General features: G+C 40.2%; 1 protein-coding gene across 10 annotated transcripts in view; it reads right to left on the bottom strand.

Annotated features, from left to right (window-relative positions):
• Nucleotides 1-27,448, bottom strand: part of NCOA2 (nuclear receptor coactivator 2) — a 272,322-nt gene that overhangs the window by 134,580 nt on the left and 110,294 nt on the right. For 2 of the 10 annotated variants that reach the window (XM_060287025.1, XM_030859591.2), the window contains exon 3: nucleotides 9,816-9,911. The exons of the other annotated variants lie outside the window; for them this stretch is intronic. The gene's annotated coding sequence lies outside the window, so the exon portion shown is untranslated. The remainder of the gene's footprint in view (nucleotides 1-9,815; nucleotides 9,912-27,448) is intronic. 10 annotated transcript variants of the gene reach the window in all.

Below are 27,448 nucleotides of genomic sequence, written 5' to 3' on the forward strand. Positions count from 1 at the left end.
CAAAAAGGTTCGAGAACAATTTACTTATTAGCTCAGAAGTGAGAGAAGTAAGAATAGCTTAGATATCTAAAATCTTCCGTAAGCAAGCCATGAAAAGCACACATAGGTAACTCTATATAATCCAAGCTAATAGCTGATTTCTAATTTATTTCTATTTTACTGTGGAACAGAGTAACTGATGTACACTAATTCAAAGGCAAAAATACTGAGACACGAAATGAGACTAGGTCTCTCAAGGCTGGACCCTGTCATGGAATCCGTGAGGCCTGGCAAATGCACAACACACGTGCTGTGGTTGCCCCTTCTCCCCCGGCACAGCAGACGCTGCTCATGAATCGCTTGTGAGCCTGAGTGTGGCCTCTCCCTTCTTCCGACCCAGCACCCCAGGCAGTTGCTATAATCAATGGGATCGGCACCAGAGGTGAAGGCTTGCTTGCCTCCCCAGCACCGGGGCGAGAGCAGAAGAGAGATTTGGGGTGGCCGTGAATCACACACAGAGACGATCCAGAAGAACCTCTGCTAATGCACGGAGGATGCCACCACCACAGGACAGATTTTGCAACACCAGTTGCTACGTGAGTGGAAACTGAATCTGTTGCTTTGAAGTAGCCACCTCTCCTTCCGGAAGCTTGTTTTAGACATGAATAAAGATCCAGGCAAGCCCTCGGTGATATCCTAAACGGTAGTTCTTTGAAGACAGAGCTTTTATCCTTGATAGGATCGAAGAATCAAGGGGCACGACTAGGGTTTTGCAGTTTTGTTAGAAAAGTGATTTGCTGGTAAAGAAAACCATCTCCAGCAGCAGAGGAAGGTTTCTGGATTGGCCAGCTACTCACCCCGTCTCTCTGATCCTGTTGCTCCCTCCTGGGTTTTACTCAGACCACATCCCCACCCGTTCCTAGAAAGCAGCTGGCAGAAGGCAGGGTGCAAAGAAATGGAGGCAAACTGACAAAAAAGGTTTTCAGAGATAGACCTAAACCAGCCTGTCATGGCTACTGAGTGGATCTGGACAAGCGATGGGAACCGAAGTGCAGCTGTTTCATGGTTGTACACGGAGATGTCAAGACCACGGCTACGTTATCCAGTCAGGCCATTCCATGAGAGGGTAGTTTTATTATTTTTGATGTTTTATTATACTTCCCCCTTAAACATGGCCAATTTCATAAAGAAGCCCCATTCTTTATAAGCGAGGCATCTTAGATTACATCAGGTCAAAACTATTTAACAGACTAAAGGGGGAAAAAAGGCAATAAAGACACATTAAAAAAAAAGAAACAGGTTTAGCGCTTACCATGTGTCAGATATTGGTAAAGCTGTTTATTGATATTCTTATCTCTTTTCCTCCCAGCAATATTATCCGGCTGGTACTATCATGTCTCCCAGTTTACTAAGGCACAGAGAGGTCAAGTAAAGCTGGTAAGTAAAAGGAGCAGGGTTTGAATTCATGCAGTCCGGTTCCAGAGCCTGTGCCTGTACCCGTTACACTCTACACAAAAAGAGGGTACTTATGCTTAATGATCCCCAAGTGTGCAGGCATTATGCCAGCCAGGTGTTCTGCACGTGGTGTCCCACTGGTTCCTCCAAATACCATATGACACTGGCTTAATCTTCCCCATTTAGAGAAAAAACTGAGGCTCAGTGAAGTTAAACAACTTATTCAAGGTTACACAATAGAAGAACTGTAAACACCAGTTATTTATTAGGTGCAAACTACACGCCAGCCAATCTGCCATGTATTCTCTCTTTAATCCTCTCTACAGCCCTGTAACGTAGGTATTAATTCATCCCTATTTTACAGCTAAGGAAAATGAGGCTTAGAGAGAGGTTCGGTAACCTCATCAGAGTCAGATCAGTAAGAACAAAATTTTAACCTCAGACCAGTCGAGTCCCACATCCCCAGTTTTTCCCCTCTGATGCTGCTGTAAATAAAACTTTATGCATCAGCTATGATATGCAAGGCATTATGAGGGGTACAAAGATGATTCAGCTCCGTTCAATAAGTTTGCAGTATAAAAAAGGAGAAAGGGCTGCTACGCAAATCACTATAACTTCCATTCATCTATTCCTCAACTATTCATCGAGGTCCTTACTATGTGTAGGCACTGTGGATATAGCAACCAACCAGATAAAAATCTTTGCCCTCCTGGCCTTAACAATCTAGAGAGGGACAATAAACAGATAAATGAGTAAAAGATACAATATGCAAGCTAGTGATGTGCTAAGGAGTAAAAAAAGAAATGGGGGGGGGAGCAAAGAAGGGAAACTGGGGACATTTCAGCTAGGGCAGCCGAGGACTCTGCTGCTCTCTGCTAGACCTTTAGACAAGTAGCCGGCCTCCATCACTGGGACAGCCAACACTGGCCTCCTCACCTTCCCAAACAGGCCACAGGGTCCCTGGCCCTCCTGAGAGCCACGGATAAATCTATTTTCTCACCATTTCCTTCAAGGCTGGTACAATTCGGCTTCTGTCAGAACACCTTTATCAATACTTGGCTTCAATGACACTGCACGATCATGCTTCTCTTCCTACCTCACCTCCCTGACCCGTGTTGAGTCTACTTCTCCCTGCCACCAAGCTAAACAAACAAACACACCCCAAAACCCTATGGCTATCACTTGAACAACACCCTTGGTTTTGCTTCTGACTATAAAGCCACTCCTTGCAGATCGCATCTGCTGATGCAGGTCCTGTGATCACATCTGTAAAACGGGGACGTGATGCACACTGCAGCCTCACGACATCACCTCAGCTCCAGTGCCCAACTTCCAGCCCCTTACAGACCTCTTTCCTGGATGTGTCCAAAACTGAACCCCTCACCTCTCTGAGGACACGCCTCCTCCTCTATCTGCTGCTTCTCATTTTCTGTCACCCAGTGAGTTTTCTGTAACTCCTCCCTCTCTCAATCGTCAAACCCAATCAATTTCCACGATCTTTAGATAATACTTTTACAGTTTCTCTTGATCACATCTCCTTCTTTCTATTCCTCTGCAATGGCCAGAATTTCCTCATCTCTAAAGTAGGCTTCCCCAGGAACGTCTCCAACATGTCAAGGTTCCCCCTTTCCCTACTTATCCTAGGATCAGTATCAAATTTCAGTGCCATGGTCCCTTCACGCTGAACTTGGGCATAGAAATCACCATACAGTAAAATCCTCAAATCACTGAGGATTAAGCATGATGAGTATTAACAACCACCTATCACAGTTCTTAACATGCAGTAGGGACTTAAAAAATGTCAGTTCTCTTAATTCTTATTCCCTGTGAAATCAAATAGGGATCTGGCATTCAGAGGCCTGTGCAATCTACGTAGTTTTCTAGGTTTTCCAAGCAAATATTCCTCTAGCTCTGTGGTCTCAGTTCTGGCCAAACTAGAGTGCCCAGTGTTCTTAGACTTGACACATCACTCGTGTAGTCCGTCCCTTTCTGTTGAGAGTGAGGTGTCCCCCCTGCCATTCTCTGCCTCTCTAAACCTTACTATCCTCCAAGGTTCATCACCTCAATAGCCACGTCCTTCTGAAGTCTCCCCTCAGCCGTTCATACAAGAAACCTTTCCCTATCCCAATCCCCCCAAACCACCAACTGAACTCTAATAGCACCTTACAGTCAATTTATAAATACGTATCGATCATTTGATATGTGCCAGGCAATGTATCAGAAACTGGGGACACAAATGTAAAAAACTACTATGTTCTTTGTATATCACGGTTATTGTTAGCTATGTACTTATTTTACCCTAAGTATACCCTAAGAAGGTGGCCCAGCACTCTGATGTTAAGCTCTTTGATGTCACAGTCTGTGTGTTGCTCATCTTTGTGTTCTCTATGGCAGTTATTATGATGCCTCGGTAAATAATATAAGCTTAAATTGTTACATTTGATGGCACCCATAACAATTCTGCAGTATTTCAAAAACGTTTTACTCCAGAGACAATTAAGGGGTTTAAAGCAAAAAATTAACTATTACTAAAACACATATGAGAAAAATTACTATTATTTGTAAAAATTTTAGACAAAGAAATAAGTATTACATAGTAATTGGGTGCATAACAGTTTACTGTGATTTAAATACAAAGCCAGGGGCTTCCCTGGTGGCGCAGTGGTTGAAAGTCCGCCTGCCAATGCAGGGGACACGGGTTCGAGCCCTGGTCTGGGAAGATCCCACATGCCGCGGAGCAACTAGGCCCATGAGCCACAACTACTGAGCTGAGCCTGCACGTCTGGAGCTTGTGCTCCACAACGAGAGAGGCCGCGACAGTGAGAGGCCCGCGCACCGCGATGAAGAGCAGCCCCCGCTTGCCACAACTAGAGAAAGCCCACGCACAGAAACGAAGACCCAACAAGCCAAAAATAAATAAATTAATTAATTAATTAAAAATACAAAGCTAGGATTAGAATGAAGAGTTTCAGACTATGCCCAGTCTTCAAAGTCTAAAGAATATGTCAAAGCAACGAATAAATAAGAATAAGGGCTTCCCTGGTGGTACAGTGGTTGAGAATCTGCCTGCCAATGCAGGGGACACGGGTTCGAGCCCTGGTCTGGGAAGATCCCACATGCCGCGGAGCAACTAGGCCCGTGAGCCACAACTACTGAGCCTGCGTGTCTGGAGCCTGTGCTCCGCAACAAGAAAGGCCGTGACAGTGAGAGGCCCGCGCACAGCGATGAAGAGCCGCCCACGCTTGCCACAACTAGAGTAAGCCCTCGCACAGGAATGAAGACCCAACACAGCAAAAATAAATTAATTAATTAATAAAGTCCTACCCCCAACATCTTCATTAAAAAAACAAACAAACAAAAAAAAAACTTAAAAAAAAATAAGAATAAGACAAACTCAGTAAAACCCTCAATCCTTGTACTAACTTTTATTACGTACTTCGGTATTTTGTTATTGAGTGGAGATCCGCCATGTAAAAGTCTTATGACTGGTACAAACTATGCCATATGTAAATGAGAAATTAAAACGCCTGAATAAAGGACAAATTCACTGCACTGGGTCCCTGATTCGGGAGTTAAACACAAGACCTATTAGTCAGAGAGATAAGCCAAATATGAAGTATGAAGAAAATCTGACAGAAGACATCTACTCTAAGTCATTCCTTTGTATTCAACACCTCTACTGAGAAACAGAGTTAGAACCATAGCCCTCCTTTAAAAAGCTATCTAAAACAAAAGCAAATAAAGTCAATTCTCCAGTAGCTTAGATATTATAAACGTGTGAATACATGCTCAGAGAGTGGAAATAAATCTTAATATTTCAAAAATATTTATTGACCCTAACACCTCCAAAGGGGTAAGAGTTCAATGAGGATTAAGGGCCTATCTATCCTTGGTGCTGAGCTAGGCACCATACCTAATCATTTTCCTTAAACAAAATAATGAAGAAAAAAATCAATAGCTTAAATGTTCAACTTCTAGTGTTAAGTATCCCAAGCACTATCATACAGTCAACCAAGAAAATGAATGAAAAGTACACTAACATGCACCTCCCACTTTCAAGATACCAAAGGCTGTCAATTTGTTTTCCATAAAAACATAGCCAATATCACTTATTTTGATAGAAAAAACTATTCCTTAGAAGTTCCTGGCTAAAAAATGATTAACAACTAAAAATATTTACAAAGAGCTTAACAAAAATGAAAAGAATCACTGTTACTATTGAAACATGAACTAGTGAATGGACATTTGTCTGGGAAAAGCCACATTATCTGGGTTCACATGATAGGTCATCATAAAGATAAAACAGCATATTACATTTTGCTAACATGACAATATGCTTTAACAGAAAAGATGAAGGGATGACAAAATCATGTGAAATGTTCTCATTTGGAGCGAAAAGCTTAGGATATGGCACATAGTGAATATGATGGCAAAACACTGCAGTGAAATTTGAGTCTTAGTTTAGTAAAACATGTAAAGTTCAATTAAGAAATACTTCAGTACATACAGCAGGTATTATGAAATAATTACAGCAAAAGAAATTAGCAAGCACCTAAATATCAAAGCTTCAAATTAAAGTGATTTTAAGCACAGTTAATGTTTACTGAGTGCTTAGTAAGCGCTAAGCCCTTTACACCCATTATCTCATTTAATAACAACCCTAAGAAGCAGACATTTATCTTATCCCCACTTTACATTAAGTGTCAAAGCTTGGATTCACACCCAGAATCTGACTTGGTTCTTTACCTACTACAATAATATACATTGTATTCACATATATGTATTAACATATGGTTCTTAAACCGTATAGTAGTGTACACTGTATTAACTTTCATGTAAATTTAATGATCAATCACATACACAGGATAATTAACACGCCCAATCCTCTTGTAATATGGGAGTACTCCTATGAATTGCTCAAATCTATACATGTTTAAGTACTTCTACATAAAGAAGAGGAGAGAGGCAAAGTAGTGACACTTGGTTCCTGACGTGGAACAAAGAAACGAGGGCCACTCTTTTTGCAGCTCCTTGAATCACAGCCCAGATAGGGGCATGGCTGGGATGCTGTGGGAGGGATACATCCTGCCTAACAAACCATGGTCTCTCAACGCACTGAATACGCAACTTTAATAGGCTTATACCAGCTTGGGGAGAGAAGGAGGACAAGAAGCCAGTGGGTAAAAGCACAATCTAGCTAAGGCAGTTGGCAGCCAATGTGGGAAGAGAACGCCTAAGAAGGCTGCCTTAATTTCTGCTTTAATCCAAAAGAGACGGTATTTCTTTTTTATCTTTAAGGAAGTGGAGTAGTGAGCAAGGAGGGCATGCATTCTGCGCTACCATCATTTTTAGAACCATCGTTTTTATATATACAGTACCACCATTTTTAGAAAAAAGAAAAAGCCATATTTATGCCTCTTATTTTATTTATTTATTTTTTTTGTGGTACGCGGGCCTCTCACTGTTGTGGCCTCTCCCATTGCAGAGCACAGGCTCCAGACTCGCAGGCTCAGCAGCCATGGCTCACGGGCCCAGCCGCTCGGCGGCATGTGGGATCTTCCCGGACCAGGGCATGAACCCGTGTCCCCTGCATCGGCAGGCCGACTCTCAACCACTGCGCCTCCAGGGAAGCCCTACGCCTCTTATTTTTTAAATCACTAGTTAAGGTAAGCCTATAGTTTCTACCACTAATTTTAGCACTTTCCTTTTGTTCTAAAAATCAAGGGTCAGTCAAATTCTTATTTCTAAATTAGGGCAGTCGACCACACAGGAGTCTACCAAGGATTAGCTAGAGGTCTGAAAAATTTTAATAGTTTATTAAAAATAATACAAATATACATACACGTATCTACCCAGAAGTCAAACTGAACAACTCTACCAACTGAACCAAAATATATTTGTTTACATTTTTAAATGGAATAAGGCAAAGTATACAGCCCTCTGGCTCAAGATAAATATGTTCCTAAAATACATATAAAATGTTTCTCACCTACCAAATACTATTTCCTATTAAATCACATGATTTAATACGTTTCCTTCAAAAAGAAAAACCACACTGATGGGCTGAGCTAAAAATCTGGAGAGGGCTTCCCTGGTGGCGCAGCGGTTGAGAGTCCGCCTGCCGATGCAGGGGACATGGGTTCGTGCCCCGGTCTGGGAAGATCCCACATGCCGCGGAGCGGCTGGGCCCGTGAGCCATGGCCGCTGAGCCTGCGCGTCCAGAGCCTGTGCTCCACAACGGGAGAGGCCACAACAGTGAGAGGACCACGTACCACAAAAAACAAAACAAAACAAAACAAACGAACAAAAAAATAAATAAAAATCTGGAGAAATCTAAGCACATGCCTAAGAAGTATGTATTCCAACAGGGGCCTGCAAGCCATCAGCTGAGTCCCAATGGTTTAGGTCGATTACTAGTGAAAATCAAAAAACAACTGAAAATGATCAGAACCTGGCAGGAAAACGACTGATGCTGACCCCTCTCCATTTTGACCAACTTAAACTCACGCAGCAGAACCACACAGACACAAATGATGATACCTCTCTCTTCCCTTAACAGAGCCCATTACTTAGGGTCAGGATTGCATAATCAAGATGCACAAATTATATTTTAAAATTCATTATGAGAAAATTAAAAATATTTCATGGAGGTATATTTATCAGAAGCTAATTCTTTAACTTTCTTTCAGATAATTTTAAGTGCCAATATAGCTGCGACACTCACTAAAGAGTATTCTTAGGTTCAACTAAATATTCACACTCAAAACGACCATAGGCAACACCTGGCATCAGTCTCCTGCGAAGGATACAGGCCAGAACAGGGCTTGCCAGCCAGGGAGCATTAGGCTCTACTCCGCCATGGAAGTACTTCCACCAGACCAAGGATCAGTTCCACCCTGGATGGGTGCAGAAGCTGCCCCTTTAGATGTTTCCTGCTCCAGAGAAGCCAGTATCTCTTTTAACAAGTTCATAGGCAAAGCTTCCAAAGTCCCTGGTGGGGGAAATGCTTGTTTATAAGACTCACTGCACCCAGGGAATCTCAAAGCTAGGGCTCCCGCATCAGGTATTTGTATTTCATTTATCCTCCTATTCAAGATGCAGTTAACCAATCAGGGGTCGTTTTTACTGAATATAACGTTGCCTAGAATCATAGTTGATATACAGTCTTATCAGACTACCAAAGGAACAGAGTTAACCAAAAGTTAGAAATGCCCACCTGAAGTATCTCGATTATATCAATAACTCTAAATCAATATAAAAGGGAATCCCCTGGCGGTCCAGTGGTTAAGACTGCACTTCCACTGTAGGGGTCCCGGTTCGCTCCCTGGTCGGGGAACTAAGATCCCACAAGCCACACAGCACGGCAACAACAACAACAAAAAAAAGTGTGTATATATATATATATATATATATATATATATATATATATATATATATATATATATATATATATAAAACATAGCCCAATAGAAAAATGGGCAAAATGTATTAACAGGCAGTTCAGAAGAAACAAAATGGCCAATGTGTAGTCTCAATAGTAATCAGAGAATGTCTATTAAAAGTAAAATGAAATATCATTCCACACCCTTAACACTGTCAAAAATTAAATCTTAAATCGCATATTTTACAACCCAGCAATTACTCTCCGAGGTAATACCCCAGAGAAATTCTCACATGTACACAAGTTGGCATTCACAAAAACGTTTGCTGCTGGAATGCTTACAAGTGCAAAAAATTGGAAACAACGTAACTGTTCGTCAAGAGGAAAATGGACAAATTGTGACATGTTCATATAATGGAATGCTGTACACTGGACTGACTTGCAAATACATGGACATTATCTCAAAACAAAGTTACAGGAAGAAAGCAAGTTGCAAAACAAAATGGGCAGTGTGAGATATTTAATCAAGTTTTACAACGTACAAAATGATACCAAATATTATAAACAAAAACACAGAGTAAAAGTAAAAAGCAAAAATAAAAAGCATGGGTACGATAAACAACAAACTGTAGAAAGCAGTTATCTTTGAGAAAAGAAAGAGAATGCTATAAATAATCCAAAGAAAAGGGGTCAAAAAAGTGTTTTTTTAATTGGTAAAGAAGAATAAGCATTTAAAATCCAAATAAGATTTTATCTTGGTAGTTCTCGATCAGGAAACACTACAAGACACTGGTTCTCTTTAACTTTAAGACGATCATTCTATTTGTAACTCTATTTTTTTTGCATTGAACTTCTCTCTTTCAATCTACTGACTGCCTTTTTGATGCCAGGACCCTCGGTCCAGTTGGGACGCAGCGCCCACTGCTCTAGACCAAGCCTTCGTCTCCCACTCTTCTCCTGGCCTCTGGCCTCCTCCTCTCCATTTCACCCCCAAACTCACCCTGTGCACCAAGAGCAAATCAATCACCATAAAATGTCACTTTGGTAATCTCACTCATCATATCCCGAGATGTAAATCTCTGATGGCAGCCACCGCCTGGAGAATGAAAGGAAAAGGCTTTTAACCCAGCGTGTAAAGGCCTCCGAGTTGGCTCATCGTGTGTCCTCTATTCCTCCTCTACACAAAGGCTTCTCTGGCTTTGCTCACTCCCCTCTCCTGCTCTCTGTTCAAGCTGTATCTCTTGCCGAGAATGCTACACCTTCACCACCTCTCTTCAGGTATCCAAATCTTCGTTGTCTTTCAAGGCTTTGCAGCGTGTTTTATCTCCCCCATAAACCCCTCCCTAACCAATGTGCCCTAATTTGGACTCATTTGTTCATTCAAATACTTACTGGATGTAGGCACGTGGCAGGAGACTTAGCTCTGGGGGCACTCGTGGAATGCCTATGTATACTACACGTGAATTAAAAACTGGTGGTCCAAGGGCTAACACTCCGCACTCCCAATGCCAGGGGCCGAGGTTCGATCCCTGGTCAGGGAACTGGTTCCCACATGCCACAACCAGGGGTTCGCATGCTGCAACTAAAAGATCCTGCATGCTGCAACGAAGACTCAGCATAGCTAGCTAAATAAATAAATAAGTATTAAAAAAAAAAAAATCTTGGTCTTTTTGTTAATGTTTATATGTCAACCTCAACTATGCTACAAGCTTCTTAAAGGTAAGGGATTCATTTTTCTCCCACTGAGCAACTAACTTTGTAGTGGTCAGAGTTCAATAAATTATCTCTGGTTAAATGAATTTTGAAATGATAAGGTTATATCACCTAATTTTTTGACCCAAAATAATTAACACTTATCCTTGGAGCTTTGAATAATGGCAACATTTTCTCGTGAAGTACATATCTAGACAACAAGAGCAATGGACTTGGAGTCAGAAGGTCTTGTTTGAACTTAGGCTCCACTACTTACTACCTCTGGCCATAACACTCTCTCTCTCATTAATCTCCATAAAATGAAAGTATTCACACCTATCTGAGAAGACTTTCACAACTGTTATGAGGAATAAGTAAATTAGGAAAAGAACTATGTTGTTTATTATGTAAGAAGAGAGTCTACCTGGTTCCTCAGAAGAATTATTAAGCTCTGTTATAAATCCTTGCTCTCCTGCTTGCTAGAGCTGCCCATATGAGAAGCAGCTGGTCTTGAAATCAATTTCTACAGTTTGGAGTCTGCCCTTGTGATCTTCATTTGGAGCCCATTCTTGGAACCACCATTTGCCCTCTGTCCTGTCTTAATATTTAAGGCCCATCTTCCCCTTTGGCAGTGCCACAGACCCACTGCCCCGCTATTTCAGTTACCAGTCTCAGCTCAATGAGACCCACACTTGCAAGCTAATTTCCAGTAGACCATCTAGTCTATGATATATCCTCTAAATTTACTGATACTCAATGTAGCAATTTTTATATGATATGGCAGCAAACAGAAATCTGTGCATTCAGTTTGTAGGCAAAAATCTTACATTAGGCATAGTTTGACTACTTCTTTCTAAATCTTTTCTTCCTGGGTCACGTTTCTATACCACAATGCAACACCTAAGTAACCACCACATAATATCTAAGATTATGGGCTCCAGCGCCAGACTAGTTTAAACACTGGCTGTGCTAGACGTGTTGCTTCAGAAAAATTATTTCACACCTCCGTGCCTCAGGTTCCTCTCCCCTGGAAGAGTACCACCAGCACCAACGCCACTAGCACCACTACCTACCTCCTAAGGGCTGTAGTGTGAAATGAGTCAGCACAAGTACAGAACAGCACCTGATATGAATGCTGTACAAGTTCTGTACTTTTCAATAGGTGGTAACACCAGTTACTGGAGGAATAAGTATCGTTTTAATGCTTTAACAGTAAGGTTGAGCAAGTATCTTTCTGGCGAGGAGGTCCTTTTAAGCTTAAAAAATTATAGGTATGATATTATCAGCTATCTACTCAGTTTATCTATAAGGATACATTTATAAATAAATTTATTTATAATTTCATTCCCAACAGGTTCATTGTTTTTATAAGAAAAAATGTTCCCTAGGGAAAAAATGTGAAAAGGAGGGAAAAGTAAAGAAAGAAGGGAAACACTCATATTTCTACTATCTGAAGATACTATTTAACAAAGATTAACAATTTTTAACAAAACATAGTTTTAAAAACGTTGTATAAAAATGAATCCTACCATTGTCACCTAACAGCATCGCAAAAGTATTTTTCTTTATTATTTCAGCCTTTGAAAATATTATTTAATAGTACCATAATATTCCAAGTTGAGTTCATATATTTGAAAGCAAACATAGGCAGGCTTTTCTTGTAATAACTGCAACCAATATACAAAATACATGTATTTACATTCTGTCAACCTAAATTCATCCTCGATAAAAAAAATTCATAGGGCTTCCCTGGTGGCGCAGTGGTTGAGAGTCCGCCTGCCGATGCAGGGGACACGGGTTCGTGCCCCGGTCCGGGAGGATACCACATGCCGCGGAGCGGCTGGGCCCGTGAGCCATGGCCGCTGAGCCTGCGCGTCTGGAGCCTGTGCTCCGCAACGGGAGAGGCCACAGCGGTGAGAGGCCCGCGTACCACAAAAAAAAAAAAAAAATTCATAGATATGCCTAGGCTGAAACTTAAATTTTCAATCAAATAGCTTAGGGTGCCTCAGGTTATACATAAGGCATGTGTTACATACAACGCATATTCACTGAAACCCCAATTACTAATTCCACCACATTCAACATATACCACCTCTGACTGACTAATGGCAGCCAGTGAAAATGTTTCATTTACAGAAACAATCAGGGAAGCATCATGGTTTGATAACATGAGCCACTGAGCTGTGAAGGTGAGAACCGGGATTCAGGTCCCAGCACAGCCCATAAGTAACCATGCAACAGCCAGAAAATTGTTTACTAACTACAGGCCTTAACTTTGAAGGAATTACATGATTCCTAGGGCCTCTTCCAGCTCTAAAACAAAGATGCTCAGAAATAAAGATGATCACAGTTCCATCACCTACATGCAAATCGTCTGTCCTAGTTGACAGATGATTCTTACTGATGGAAATCATATCCTAATACCTGGAATTATGTTCAGTGCTGCCCCAGACAGGCTGCGCTTCCTTGCTATGTAAATTTTCTTTAAAACTAAAAACTTACAATAAAAATTCTACTTTAGTCTTTCCTGCCAGCTTGGCACCCCTACCTCTTTTTACAACAACAACTAAAAATAAAAATAAAATATTTGTAGTTGCTCTCTCTGAAGAAACTTTCGCTTCTGTGGTGCACAAGAAAACTTACTTTGAAATCTGCCTAACCAACAGACGACAATACTGTCAGTTCAAATAAATATGCTTGCATGGTTAACAAAAAAGAACGCTGTACGAAATCATGCTTGAATTCATTTATTTTGAACACATACCTAAGAGCAATTAGTTTAAAGATAAAGACAACAATGATGGATTACCTACCCCATATTTATTTAAAATAGAGTACCTGCTTTGCAGGAGTTTTCAAAGCAGATTAAATTAGCAACTAAAAATCCATGAATGCACTCCAGAATGCTAATTTTGTTAGTATTCTGTTTATTCGTAATATGCAGCAAAAGGGAAGAAATATGTTGAAAAATATATCCTGGCCCATTACAAAAAGCAACACAGGCATATGCTTGTTTAATTTTTTAGACATTTCCTTAAAGCAAGGAGGAACCCTCTCTTCGCCAGCTTTCAAATAAACATTCACTCCTGGTCTTAATTATACACAAGATGCAGTACAGTAAATGACAGGTGTGCGGTGTCTTTCTCTTTAGTTAATAGAAAATAACACACTCAAAGAAATGGGGCAAAGTAAGCACCACAGTACTGCCAAGGAGACTAAGCTTATTAACACTAATTTTTTACGTTTCAACTGACTAAACGTACCTGTAATTGGTACCCTGGTTGTAAACGTAAACTGCTATGCTTATGCAATAAGCAGTCATTATGCGCTTTCTTTTGTGTTCTCTAATGGGAAAACTGGGAAGGTCTTTCCCGTTTTTAAATTAAATGCTTTAATAAAGTAAGATTTTTAGGAGAACAAATACTCAACTTCTTACGTTGTAAATTAGTAAAAGCTGCTCTCACTGGACTTGTCTGTGTAGAAACTACAGTGATTAAATGCTTTCCAGAGCTTACATGCTAGTGCTTTCAACATCAAGAACTAAAACCAGGATCATGTCAGCGCTCTGTTCTGCTAAGCTTTAGACAAAGGGTGAGCCACGGCGCAGTGGGCAGGCTCTGGCCACGCTGAGATGCGCAGAAACGCCACAGCGACCCGGAACGACCAAAGACGGTCTGCTTCTGACCCCATGTGCTTGCACACTAGCCCAGAACCCATGTGTTTGCCAACACGGCTTCTACACATTCAGCTAGCAGAACTTATCCTCTCTCCTGAATCACTGCCTAGTCAAGAAAGTTGCTAGCTGAAAGCCCTCCACTCTCCACAGGAGAAAGTTCAGACAGATTCTAGGAAACTGGAACAGGAGATTGGGAAAATGTAGCGATTCTGCACACAGGCGTGTAACTACTGAAAGAAATGTTTTGAAGTACGTGTATTTTGAGTCAACTGATTTCCAATTTATAGAAATTTAGTTGTAAATAGTTGAAAAATAGAGTTGTGAAAACATTTTTTTTTTTTGGTATTTCAAAATGTGTTCAAACTTGGTAGAATATGCAGTATCTCTGAAACTTGAAGCTTTTTCACGTCTCTTCTCCCATCTTTAAATTGCCTCTAAAATTTCATCGCCAGTATTCTGCTACAGGTACAGACATGGCTAAAACACATTCATCCCAGAAGGAGGTCTGTTTACAGAAATTAAGCCACATTCAGTCAAAGCAAAGCACATGCTTCAACACGAAAAGCCTACCCACTCCTCCAAAACATCCTTAGTAGTGTCTGTCTGACTTATCTTCATGTCTCTTCTATTCCTCCCTTAAGTTTTCTTTGTCATTTTTGTTTATATTACCCTGTGCTTTTCCTTTGATAACAGTAATTTTAAAAGGCTCATGAAACTTTCTTCTGACCGTAGATTTAAGAGAGCGGTCTTGTAACCTGTGGGTCTAAAAGCAGAGAACCCCTTGCTCCACCTCTTAACATCTGTCACAAGAGTCAGATTACAAATCAACCCAAAGAGGGGGTCAGGAGGTGGAAGTGAAGAGGGAACACAAGAAAAGGAACAACCTGGTTACTGGTTAGGTCATCGGCAGAAACTATAATATACTTTCGATTCCTTATCTGATACAATCATACCAACGGATCTCATGTTAGAAAACAGCATTAAATTGAATGTTTAATGGTTGAGAAAAAGAGACCATTCTACTTTCCTAAATAGGAATCCTCTTTGAAGATGTAAAATAATAATCCTTTTATTGGTCAATCTATGGAGATTTGTTAAAACACGTAAGAAAAAATAAATATTTTCAGTGAAGAAAACTACTCTTTCATTCCCAGTTTTTAAAAGAGACTTCTAATGTCATCAGAAATATTAACAGAGAAATACATTAATTACAAACCAACGGATAACAATATATGTAAGCTACTTATGCATTTTACTAGAAAAACAACTTTATCTCTGATGCTTTCTATTTTAAAAACTGACCTGTGCATTGCTTTTAATAAATGTGTTTCTAAATCTTCTGAGATTACTGAAGTGGACAAAGAGATTAATCAGTACCTATTTACGGGCTGCCAAAATATACTTTTAATTTTTTAAATGATAAGAGAAGCCTAAGGCAGTTGGCAAACATCTCAGTAATCTGCGTCTAAACAGTTTTAACTTATAACTTTATGCCAAACAAACTTATTTCAAGGAAACATTTGACTAAAGCAACAATAAAAACTTGTAAAATGCTGAACTTTTTTAAGGTGCTAGATGGTTCTCTAATATACACAAACACCCAAAGAGCAATTTAGATCCAACTTTTACCCCATTAAAACACTGAAGTTTCCAGAGCACAGAGTGTAACCTGATCATAAGTGCTATGAAGGGTGAGAGTTGACTCTATGCTAAATCTTGCCATCTGTAGGTGTTTTACACAACTCCAGTTTTTTTGGGTTTTTTTCTGTTTTTTCAAATGGGTCGAAAGTTTACAGTACATTTTTTGCTCATTACCAATCACAAAATTCTTTTATGTTATGTCATCCTTGAACAATTCTCTGAGCAATTTGGGTATACCCAATCATAAATTTGCACAAAAGCTCTATCCCCAAATCCATTCACATTCCTATTATGGATAGTCTTTAATGATAAAGCAAATAATATTTATTTATATATTTAGGAAAAGGATTAAACTTCCCACAAAATAATTCTCCCAAAGACACCACTTTTAGAATACAACAATTATTCTTACTCTAAGACTCCTATACAAAAACACGGACGGCTTGCAACCCAACAGTTCACAAAGAATGTAAAGTGAAAAAGTGTTCATACTCAGGACCTCAATTCCGTTGTTACTAAATGAACTCTCCTTATACTCAAGATGCTCACTAACCCCACTCATTTCACCTCTAATGTTCACAAGAGAAACACTGATGTACTGTGTCCCACGACTGGGATTCAGGACTGGAGAACTGTCACAGTGAGTTAGACCAAACAGATCTACACTACAATTAAACATATTAAAACGCCTGCATATAAAGAGCCCATACATGGCTAATAAAAAGGCCCTTTCACCCAACCAGTAGGTTGATCTGTAGTTCTGACAATTTTCAATTACCAACCACTTCAAAATTCCAAAAAGTACAAATAACGCCACTTTCTAAAATTCTCTCATTTTCGGTTTATTTCTCTCATTTACAGTTATCAAACTTTACTTGCCAAACTCTACCCTTAATTAATCACAGGAAATTTCCAGTAAATTGAAATCATCACCATAAATTCAGTAGGCGTAATGTGAAAGCATCAAAGGGTAGAACATAGTCTTTAAAAAGAAATAAGAAAGCAATAACATACAGCTACAGTTTACCTTCTAAAAGAATTGTAAGACCTAAAAATACTATATAAAATCAAGTAAATTTGAATTCTATTTTCAATATATAAGGAGAACTTAATTTTTTAAAAAACGCTTCTGAGTCCTATTTTTAAACTGAATAATTTGGCAGTACATACAATCAACTATTTAAACTATTTTATATGTAGGAGTCTGATATATTAAAATGAGTTAAATCAATGTAGTATTACTCTAATTTTAAAAACAAACAAAAATCAGAGCCAACTGAAGAGGAACACATTAAGCAAAGAAAATATGAAAGAAATTTTGAATTAATGTTTCTAATTAGCAAGGGCTTTCACATAGACTTAAAAGCAAATTTCCCTTTCCCAATTAATTAGAACACCAACACAAAGAACTAGACTCTAATTGACAATTCTTTCAGAGAACTAGGATGGGACAGATGTGACCAAACAGCAGAATACATGTTCTCTAATTTAAAAAAAATTGTGACAAAAATCCTGAGTTAGATAGATAGGTAGACAGACAGATGGATGGATAGATGGATGGATGAATGGTGGTTCCTATGCTTAAATAAGAACACCTCTGAGAAATCATAAAGGCTGTGTAGCTGGTAGTATGGCAGAAATATTTTGGCTAAAAAATAAGCTCACTCTGCTCAAAGTAACACTAGACTTTGCAAAGAGCTTTTTGTCAGCTTACATATAATGTAAAATACTGACTGGAAAGACTTCTGAAAAAATCTAGAATTGTTCCTCTTCCTATTAATGATCCCATAATTATCACAGACATATTTCAGTGTTTGCCATTAACTTAAATAGGAGAATTTTACAATACACTCAGAGAATTCCAGTTGCTTCCTCCAAGATAAAAAGAGGCACAATACTAATGTGAAATGGATATGCCTAAATTAAATGAAAAGAGAGAAAAATTAAGAAAGAAATCTGGGACAGGACCCATAACAGCACTGCAATTAAAAAGATAAGGGAAGGAAATTCTCAGGAAAGACAAATAAATCCTCCAGCCTCTAAGATGAGGGACTTGCTCTTGGGGGGAAAAAGATTAACATTAAAGAATAGCAAATTGAGGGGATTTAAGAAGCAAATTAAAAAATACTGCAGCAAAGCTTTCTGGGTGCCAAATTTTAAATGTACGTACGCCTACAAGTTTTGAAACAATTCTCTAAACTTCTGATACACAGACCTTTTAAAAACATAGACATCATCTACATATACATGGTAGTTTTAAATTTCTGATAATTTTTCATTCTTTATTAGCTACTAAATTTTACCTACTATCTTCTGTCTCATTTTACAAGTAAAATAATTTTAGAATCAATAACAAAATGATAAAGTATAAATATACTAAAGCCAAAATATCTTGTCTTAAACAATTTCTAAGATTCTTTCTAGGCAAAGCTCAGGGAGTTTCTCCGTTTACGCCTATTCCTCAATCCCAATCATGGGCAATTCCTATAGGTTCTCATTTCCTTGGTTTCCTTATTAAAACAGTAAAGTTTTTGTTTTTTCCTGATTAGTCCAGTGATCATATAAAAACAAAATAAGACAAAAGGGCCAAAATGGTTTGCAAAGTTATTTCTGCAATAAACTATAACTGACAGAAGTCACCTAAGAGTTGAGCGGCTCAACTACCCAATTTCCTTCTGAAACCCTACACATGGATCTGTGTTGTTATTTTATCTTCCTAATTAGAGCATGCTTTCCACCATTCTACACTTTTATTCTACATCATCATCATCATCATTATTATCCCTTGCCTTTTCTGTTGTTCCAAGTAATAATCTTCTCTTTCCTTTTTAAAAAACTGAAAGTTAGGTAAGAAATTGTTTAATGATTCTTCTTTGAAGTTGTCCAATACGCTAAACTTTTCAGTTAAATGAAACTGACCCTGAAAGTGTTTTAAAAGACCCCAAATCTCTGCATGTTAAAATAAAATCGTTCTAAACTATATTATATTGTTTCATTGCCTTGTTAAATAGTGTTCTTCGGTAATATATTAATAGTAGTATTAAGGGTTGGAGAGTTAAGTAAAGATATTTTACTCCTATACTAAATGTTGTACAAATGCTAATTTTAGGTCACATCTATAAGTTATTAACAATTTTATGTGGATTTGTTAATTATCAGGATTCTTACTGTCATTTCTTTTTTGATGAATATATCATAATTTATCCATTCTCCTGCTGTTACACATTTAAGGTTTTTTTTTTTCCCCCAGTTTTATGCTATGTCCTCACTGTCATTTCTTGATGTATTTTAAATGCCTGTTTCTACCAGCTCGTCTTCTGTTTTCCAGATAAATTAAGGGTGATTTACTCCCATATTCATATTTTTCATAATAGCTTTATTGAGATATTCACATCCAATACAACTCAAATGGTTTAAATTTGCACAACTCAATGGTTTTCAATATATTCATAGAGTTGTACAACCAACACCACAGTCAGTTTTAGTACCTTTTTATCACTCTACAAAGAAGCCCCATTAGCAGTCTCTCCCATTTCCCCCACTCCTAGTCCAGTCCCTGGCAACCACTAACCTTCTTTCTATCTCTAACGATTTGCTTATTCTATACAATATGTGGCCTATTATTACTGGCTTCTTTCACTAAACATAGTATTTTCAAGGCTAATCCATTTTGTAACACATATCAGTACTTCATTTCTTTTTCTTGCTAAACAATACTCTACAGTGTGTACATACCACATTTTATTTTTCTTGCTGATAGACATTTGGATTGTTTTCACTTTATGGCAGTTATGAATAAAGATGCTATGAACCTTCTCATATTCATATTTTTATAAATATAGAAAATCTACTAAACAGTCTGTGCTAATAGCACGATGTAGATCACAGGGACCCTCGGTAACCAGAGAAGACAAAGCCAGGTCGTCTGTCGGACCTGGAATGAGGGCTCCATCCCTGAGCCTTCAATTACTACCTTCCTACCAAACTGCTCCAATACTGCTCGGATCTGCTTAAGTAACCCCATCACCTCTGCCACTACCCCTGTGTTCGACTCATCATCCCACCATCGAAGGATTTACTTCGATGGCCTAAATGTGGCTCAGTCTCCAGTCCTGCCCAGTGCAGGGTATTCATTCCAAAATACAAATTTCATCATTTCATTTCCCTGCATCAAACCCTTCAATAGATCCCTGACGCACTTAAGGTTAACGTAAAAATGGCTTCGGAAGTAAGACGCTTAGATGATCTGGCCCCACTAACCTCTGCAATCTTGACCTCTGACTATGTCTGTGGCATCTATAAGGAATTATTTCAGTTTATTACTCTCTCTCACCACTGAACCTTTGTACATGCTGCCCCTCTGCCGGGAACGCCCCCCTGCCCCCCAATGGGTGCTTCCCTCAGCCACAGAACTGTTTACACTCTACCTTTTCATAACCAACATCTCCATGATAATATAAGCGCAAAATGAGAAAAATTTGTGCTTTTCTCAGTTAGTGGTTCTAGTACAATGAATGGCATAGAGTGGATTCTCAACACGTATTTGTGGTTTTGATGAGAGAATGCTACTTACTGGCATACCTGAATAATTCCGGTGAGGAGGTAAGACTTTTCAAGGCTCCGGGCTTGAAAAAATATTGGTGAAAAAAACACAAAACACAAACCTGCATCCTGGCTTAATCGCTCTGCAGTAGAGGCAAGTAACCCTCCACTGGCAGGCCATATGGTTCCCAATAGGACTGCCATCACTTCCACACAGCCTCTAGTGTGACCAGGGACTCGGGAAGATGCTTGCTCTACCTCCAGTCCCCTGGCAGGACTGATCCATAAATAGGCGGGTAGTACGTTCTACGCCAGTGAGAGTCATTCCTGTGGTTTTTGCTGGCACTATCAGGAAAGAAATGCTCTCTTTAAAGGGGAACACTGGCTGTTAAAGTGATGTAAGCCAGAGCTGCTGACGGCCTTCTCTGCCATCACATAAGGTCCTAATTGAAAAAAGAAGCCAACACAGAAGAAAGTGGAGACAAAGGAAAGAGAGAAGTTTCTGATGGCATCATTTAAACCGTCCATCCACATGCACCCAGGGCTGGTTGTGGCCTTGGATTTCCCAGACATGTGAGGAAATAAATTCCAGTATGGCTCACACTGGTTTGAGGTTTTTTTTCTGGCAGCCAGAAGAGTCCAGGGCTGCACATCAGGAACATCTACCTGTGTTAGCCTATAATTAGGCATCAAAATAAATGACTATTTTTCGTTGTCGGTGCCATTTTACACTATATACACTAAACATTTATAAGCTCAGGCAAAGAATATGCCCTATTCTTAGGGATACGCTAGTGGAAGGCATGACTTCTGATAACAGAGCTGCACTCCAACTGCTTCCTTTGGTGGGTGAAACAATGCAAGAAGGTTGCCAGAGCCAGGGCAGAATCCTAAGCCCCCTGGAAACTGGGAGACCTGAAGCTTTCAGAATGATAAAAGCCAGCACCAGAACTAGACCAACTGAGAGCAGACCATGATTCTGTAGGAATCCAAGTCTCAGATACTTTTTTTTTTTTTACCTACACAACCACGGGTAAATCAAAATTCATTTGTTTTCCAGGGAATCAATCTGGTGAAATTAAAGATCAGGTTTGGTTATGTAGAATTCTTCCCAACTTCATGTAAGATGTAGGAATATTGAATTTTAAACACAGTCCACCAATTACTTCCCTGTGGATGAATTAAGAAGGGCAGAGCCAGTTCACAAGGTGTTCATGAAACAAAACTGGGTGTTCATCTAAGCTAGATTTCTTTTCTTGAGGACAGGGCGAGGTATGGAAATTAAGACATTATCTGTGTCCTCAGTGACTGATAGAGTACAGCAGAAAGAACAATATGACGGAGGAAAACCGGAAAACTGGATGTGAGCACAGGCATCCCCACTGTGCAGGCTCGGAGCTTTTCCTGACCAGTTTTAGTTTTTCCTCACAGGAATCCATCCTATCCCTTACTACGGGGCCCTTTCTCCTAAAGAGTGGCTTTGCATTACATTGTTGGTGAATTCCCACTGCATGTGAAATATCAAAAATGGGAGGCCAGTGTGGGCTGTGTGGAAAGGACGTCGCACCAGATACAGCCATCTGCAGCGGGAGTGAGGGTGACGACGAGGGGCACATGCATCAGCCAGCCTGGCTACAGAAGCTTCTGAGGAAGATGCTCACTAAGCATCATGAGGTCAGTCATTAAATTTTAGGAAAAAATATATTAGAAATGCCAGGTATGAAAGATGCTTCTGTAGTGGTAGTGACTTAAATCTCTCTCCCATTCACGGAGCATAGCCTGTAATAGAGAAAACATGCGTGTGGCTTCCAGGAGATCAGGGGAAGAGGTAAGGGAACTGCAATTGGCTAGGGAGTATTCCCAGAAAAGCCCCTAAACTAGGAAATTCATCATCGCACTGAATTTTCTTGGATGGTAGCGGCCAAAGGAACAACACTGAACAGAAATCAGCGGCCTCCCAGCAAAGGGAGCTGCAGCCCCAGAGTCCTGCTGAATACCACACGGCAGGTGTGTTCATAGCTACTTACAGTATCTGTTTAGAAAAAGCATTAAGCTTCAGAATTTCAGGCTTTCACGTCTGCAAGATGGAGAGTATACAATAAAACCACTATTAGGATGCTCGTGAGATGACAAATGCTACCCCCCTACCACCACCAAACTTGGTTCATTATTTGAAGCCCTTCTAAAAATGTATGACGATAATCTCCTATTTTAATAAATATAACAATCAAAAGATAATTTTACCTTTCTCTATGATTTAAGATCTTACAGTCCTTAGGACCATCATTCTGAATATTTGATACCAATACAAAATAATGAAGCTTTATAAGGGGTGGGAGGTATGAATGGACAAACACCCCTTTATAAGGGGTGTTTGTCCATGGACCCAAACAAATTACTAAGTGTGTACGTGCACATGTTATTTTCTAATTTCCTTTTAGGAGAGTCTATTTAACAGGAATGTAAAGGAATAATATTATTATTTAATTCAGCATCTCAGCATGGGGTTCATGTTAATGTAAGTTCATGATATCCAACTAGGTGCATATGGATTGATTATAAAGATTAATAAAGGGCTTCCCTGGTGGCGCAGTGGTTGAGAGTCCGCCTGCCGATGCAGGGGACAAGGGTTCGTGCCCCGGTCTGGAAGGATCCCACATGCCGCGCAGCGGCTGCGCCTGTGGGCGATGGCCGCTGGGCCTGCGCGTCCGGAGCCTGTGCTCCGCAACGGGAGAGGCCACAACAGTGAGAGGCCCGCGTACAGGAAAAAAAAAAAAGATTAATAAAGATACCAGGCACATATCAACTAATACAAAACACTTATCAAAAAGGGGCTAGAGGGGGCTTCCCTGGTGGGCGCCGTGATTCATAGTCCGCCTGCCGATGCAGGGGACACGGGTTCGTGCCCCGGTCCGGGAAGATCCCACATGCCGCGGAGTGGCTGGGCCCGTGAGCCATGGCCGCCGAGCCTGCGCGTCCGGAGCCTGTGCTCCGCAACGGGAGAGGCCACAACAATGAGAGGCCCGCATACCGCAAAACAAACAAACAAACAAAAAAAGGGGGGCTAGATAGGCAACAGGATAACTCTCCAAAGGACCCCATCTTTACTACTAAGTAATTAATATGAAATTAGGCAGGTCACTGGATTTCTTTTTTCCCAATTGTAAAACCTCCCTCGCATAAATCCCATGATTCTTTCAAAATCAGTAATGACAGCGTCAGCTGGCTAGTGCTGAGTCTGGTATAATATTGAACCTAAGTGATAGGATCCACTTCTGATGTGCAGTGCTATCCAGAGTGATCCCAGGGTCCCAGTTTTCTAAAATACTCATGTACTCACTTTGTGTGTGTACACTGTGTTTGTTCACTTGAAACTGGATTTTCATTTTCACTCCAGAAGGCCCCACTAGCAGGGCTGGGCACTGAGAATAAGAGTGGCGACAGGCAGAGCCTACCCTCCAGCACGCAGGTTCACGCAGACTCAACTCCAGATCAACTAGTTCCTCCTCTAGTGAACACGTTCTGTGTCTCAATGCCAACTGTTAACTTACTAACCTAGATCATCCATGAAATTGAGAAAAGGCTTCCAGAGATGTTCTAGGCAAAAGTCAGAGAACTACCGGGGAATTTATGCCAAATATCAGAGTCGTTGTTTCAGGGATACGTCACTCAAACTACTGCATCTCTTTTCCTCTACCCCTAAAGCATCTGTAACACCCAAATGACGTGCATTTTAAATGGTCATCATGGTTTTTGTTTTTGTTTTTTTTTGATTAACTGCAGGGTCACAATGGATTTCTCTTTGTAATCTTCCAGATTCTGACATACTGAGTCCAGGAAAAAGAAACAACATGCCCAAGGTCTCACAGCCACCAGGCTGGGACCACCCCTGGGAGCTGCCCGCAGGCTCCTGGGCATGTTGGTTTTACTTGTGCCTTTTCTAATGTAAGCCACACAGATCTGAGGACTGAGGCTTAACTTTTTATCTGCTATAGCAACTGCTAGAGCAATCAGTAAAAAAAAAAAAAAAAAAAAAAAAAAAAAAAAGCATTATAAGTCTTTATGTGGGGACTTCCCTGATGGCACAGTGGTTAAGAATCCACCTGCCAATGCAGTGGACACAGGTTCGAGCCCTGGTCCGGGAAGATACCACATGCCGCGGAGCAACTAAGCCCGTGCGCCACAACTACTGAGCCTGAGCTCTAGAGCCCGCGAGCCACAACTACTGAGCCCACGTGCCTAGAGCCCCCGTACTCCACAACAAAAGAAGTCACTGCAGTGAGAAGCCCACGCACTGCAACGAAGAGTAGCCCGTGTTTGCAGCAACTAGAGAAAGCTTGTGTGCAGCAATGAAGACCCAATGCAGCCCAAAAAGTCTTTATGTGGTCTACCTGGCAAACATTTAAAATTAAAGACAACACTGCTAAAATGACATTTCCTGATATTATGTCAAAGCATAATATTCGTTTAATTTGGTGATATTTTGAGTGATTTTTCTTTCTCTTTCTCCCAAGCCTGCTCTAACAAATTTAGAAACATGAATGTTCAAAAAGTACTCCCCTGGAATAAATGAGTGACCGACAGCCCCCGCTTTTAAAAAAAAAATCACTCTCTCCATCTCCTTAGTAGATGACTGCCAACAATGGCAACACCTCTTGACAACGGTAATGTACGCCAGAAATGTGATGAGAGGCTGAAAAACGTGATGAGAGGCTGAGCAAATGATTATTTGCTAGAGTCTAAAGGTGACATGCTTATTCACTGTTCCAACCTCTTTTTGTGCTTTCATCCTCAGAATCTCTAGACTGTGCTCCCAACTGACAATGTGTGCAAAGCCCTAGTTGCGAGCAAATTTTAAGAATAACTGTCCTCCTCTTTCTCTTTCTTTTCTTTCTTCTCCCCCTAGAGGAGGCTTGATAGGATGTAAGCAGAGTAGGTGAAAAAGTAATCACAAAGGAAACATATATGAAAAGTAAATTTAGTAGAAATACTCAAATGATTTTCAAGAGGGAGAAATCCTAGGAAACAGATTTTTCAGGTGTTGACGCATGATTTTTTAAAGGTTTCTGGCCCTCATTATATTTATTTCTTCTTAGAAGGCTAAAAAGGAAAGAACATAATGGGAAGGGACCTCTACTCCCTGGGCCACCCTATCCCATCTCCATTTTGTCTGTTACCAAATGCCTGATCAGATCATTTGTGGTTAACTTGTGAGTATCGTTTCCTAAGTGATTGTATGTATGTATGAATGTGTGTGTGTATGTGTGTGTGCTATTAAAGATGATTTCAACTGATTATTGGGCTGTTACTCAGGCAAGAAGCCTTGCCTCTACCCTATGGCAGTATGAGTTAAGACTTTTAAGGCTTAAAATAGACAAGAAACACCAGCAGGGAAAAAAAGATAGAGAGGGTAGAGTCTATGGCCTGGACAATAGGTAGAGCTCAGCTGGGAACTGCTATTGAGATGCTGATCTGAAATTTTCAGAAATGTAACTCAACCTAGACTAGGAACAGGAATCAGAGAGATGAGGAATAGAAGCAGACGATGAGGGGAGGGAGGAAAAGGAGGAGGATCAAAGCTAACTTTTAAAAACAATGTTCTAAATGCTAGGCATTGTTCTAAGCGCTTTATGTGAATAATCTCAATACAACAAAACCGCACAGCAGCAAAAGAACAGATGTCTTAGGGAGGTAAGCAGGTGGAATTTGAACAGAAGAACACATAAGACTCAAGTTGGTATTAAGAATAAAGGGCGGGCTTCCCTGGTGGTGCAGTGGTTGAGAGTCCGCCCGCCGATGCAGGGGACGCGGGTTCGTGCTCCGGTCCGGGAAGATCCCACGTGCCGTGGAGCGGCTGGGCCCATGAGCCATGGCCGCTGAGCCTGCGCGTCTGGATCCTGTGCTCTGCAGCAGGAGAGGCCACAACAGTGAGAGGCCCGTGTAACGCAAAAAAAAAAAAAAAAAAAAAAAAAAGAATAAAGGGCCCTCAAGGTAGACTTTACTTCTGTAACTCTGGACCTTCTCTGTTCTCTCTGGCCAAGGTATCTGCAACTGACTACTTGTAAAAAGGACATGATATCCTTATATTAAAGCATTAACCATTAAGCATTTTTTACACCTCTTCAACAAGAGGTATTCTTCAGTTAGACAATATATCAGATATAATTTATTAAACTCTAATAGAGAAATTAAAATCTAAGAATTTACTCAGTACTTTGTATAAACCCAAGTGTTATGACTTCCTCCCAATCATCTAGAGCAGGGAAATTTACAATCTAGTTGGGTTAGGCCTGGAACGTGGTAGCCACTGCATTCTCAGGACACTTTCAGCTAAGATTGTAACTAGCAGTTATTTTTCTGTCTTTGCGGCAATTGAGTCCCATCAACAAAAGATATCCTGTATCTGTTTCATTTCTAGCTACTCCTGTTGTAATGATCTAGAATACACAGGAGGGTTGTAAATGTCACAGCAAGATAACCACAAGGTCAAGAGCACCAAGAGAGGGACAGCGATGGGCCCAGTGTCCCTTACCTTCCCACACTGTGCACCTGCTACAATACCTTATTTTACATTTGTTGTTACATTGCTTTGTAATCCCATTTATGTAACTTAATGTTTGTTTTCCACTTCTCTTCCTACATAAAAGATGTGGGTGGAACAAAGACCAAATATATCGCTTCTGTACACCTGAAACATTCCTACTTTACTCTGTGCACAATAACTCTGTGCTCCAAAATGATTACAGACCGAACTGGAAAAGACCGTTGGTCAGCCGGGGAGTAAAAAACAAACCAGAGCTTCACTTAATCAGGAATTTCCATTTGCATCACTAGAGGTGGCTACGCTATATGTGAAAGAGGACAGAGTGGGGAATATAAAGTCCCAGCTTCAAGGTCTGGAGCTACTTGCCTCCCTATATGGCACTGAGTAATCTCCAAGAGCCTCAGTGATTTCACGGATAAAATGCAGACAATTTCTCTCACCAAGTCGACGGTAGTAAGAATTTGATGAAATAATATATATATTAAGGTATAAGATATATTAATATATATATTAATGTAGATATGCAAGAAAAGATTCC

Source organism: Globicephala melas, chromosome 17 (assembly GCF_963455315.2).
Source record: "Globicephala melas chromosome 17, mGloMel1.2, whole genome shotgun sequence".
Lineage (NCBI taxonomy): Eukaryota > Metazoa > Chordata > Mammalia > Artiodactyla > Delphinidae > Globicephala > Globicephala melas.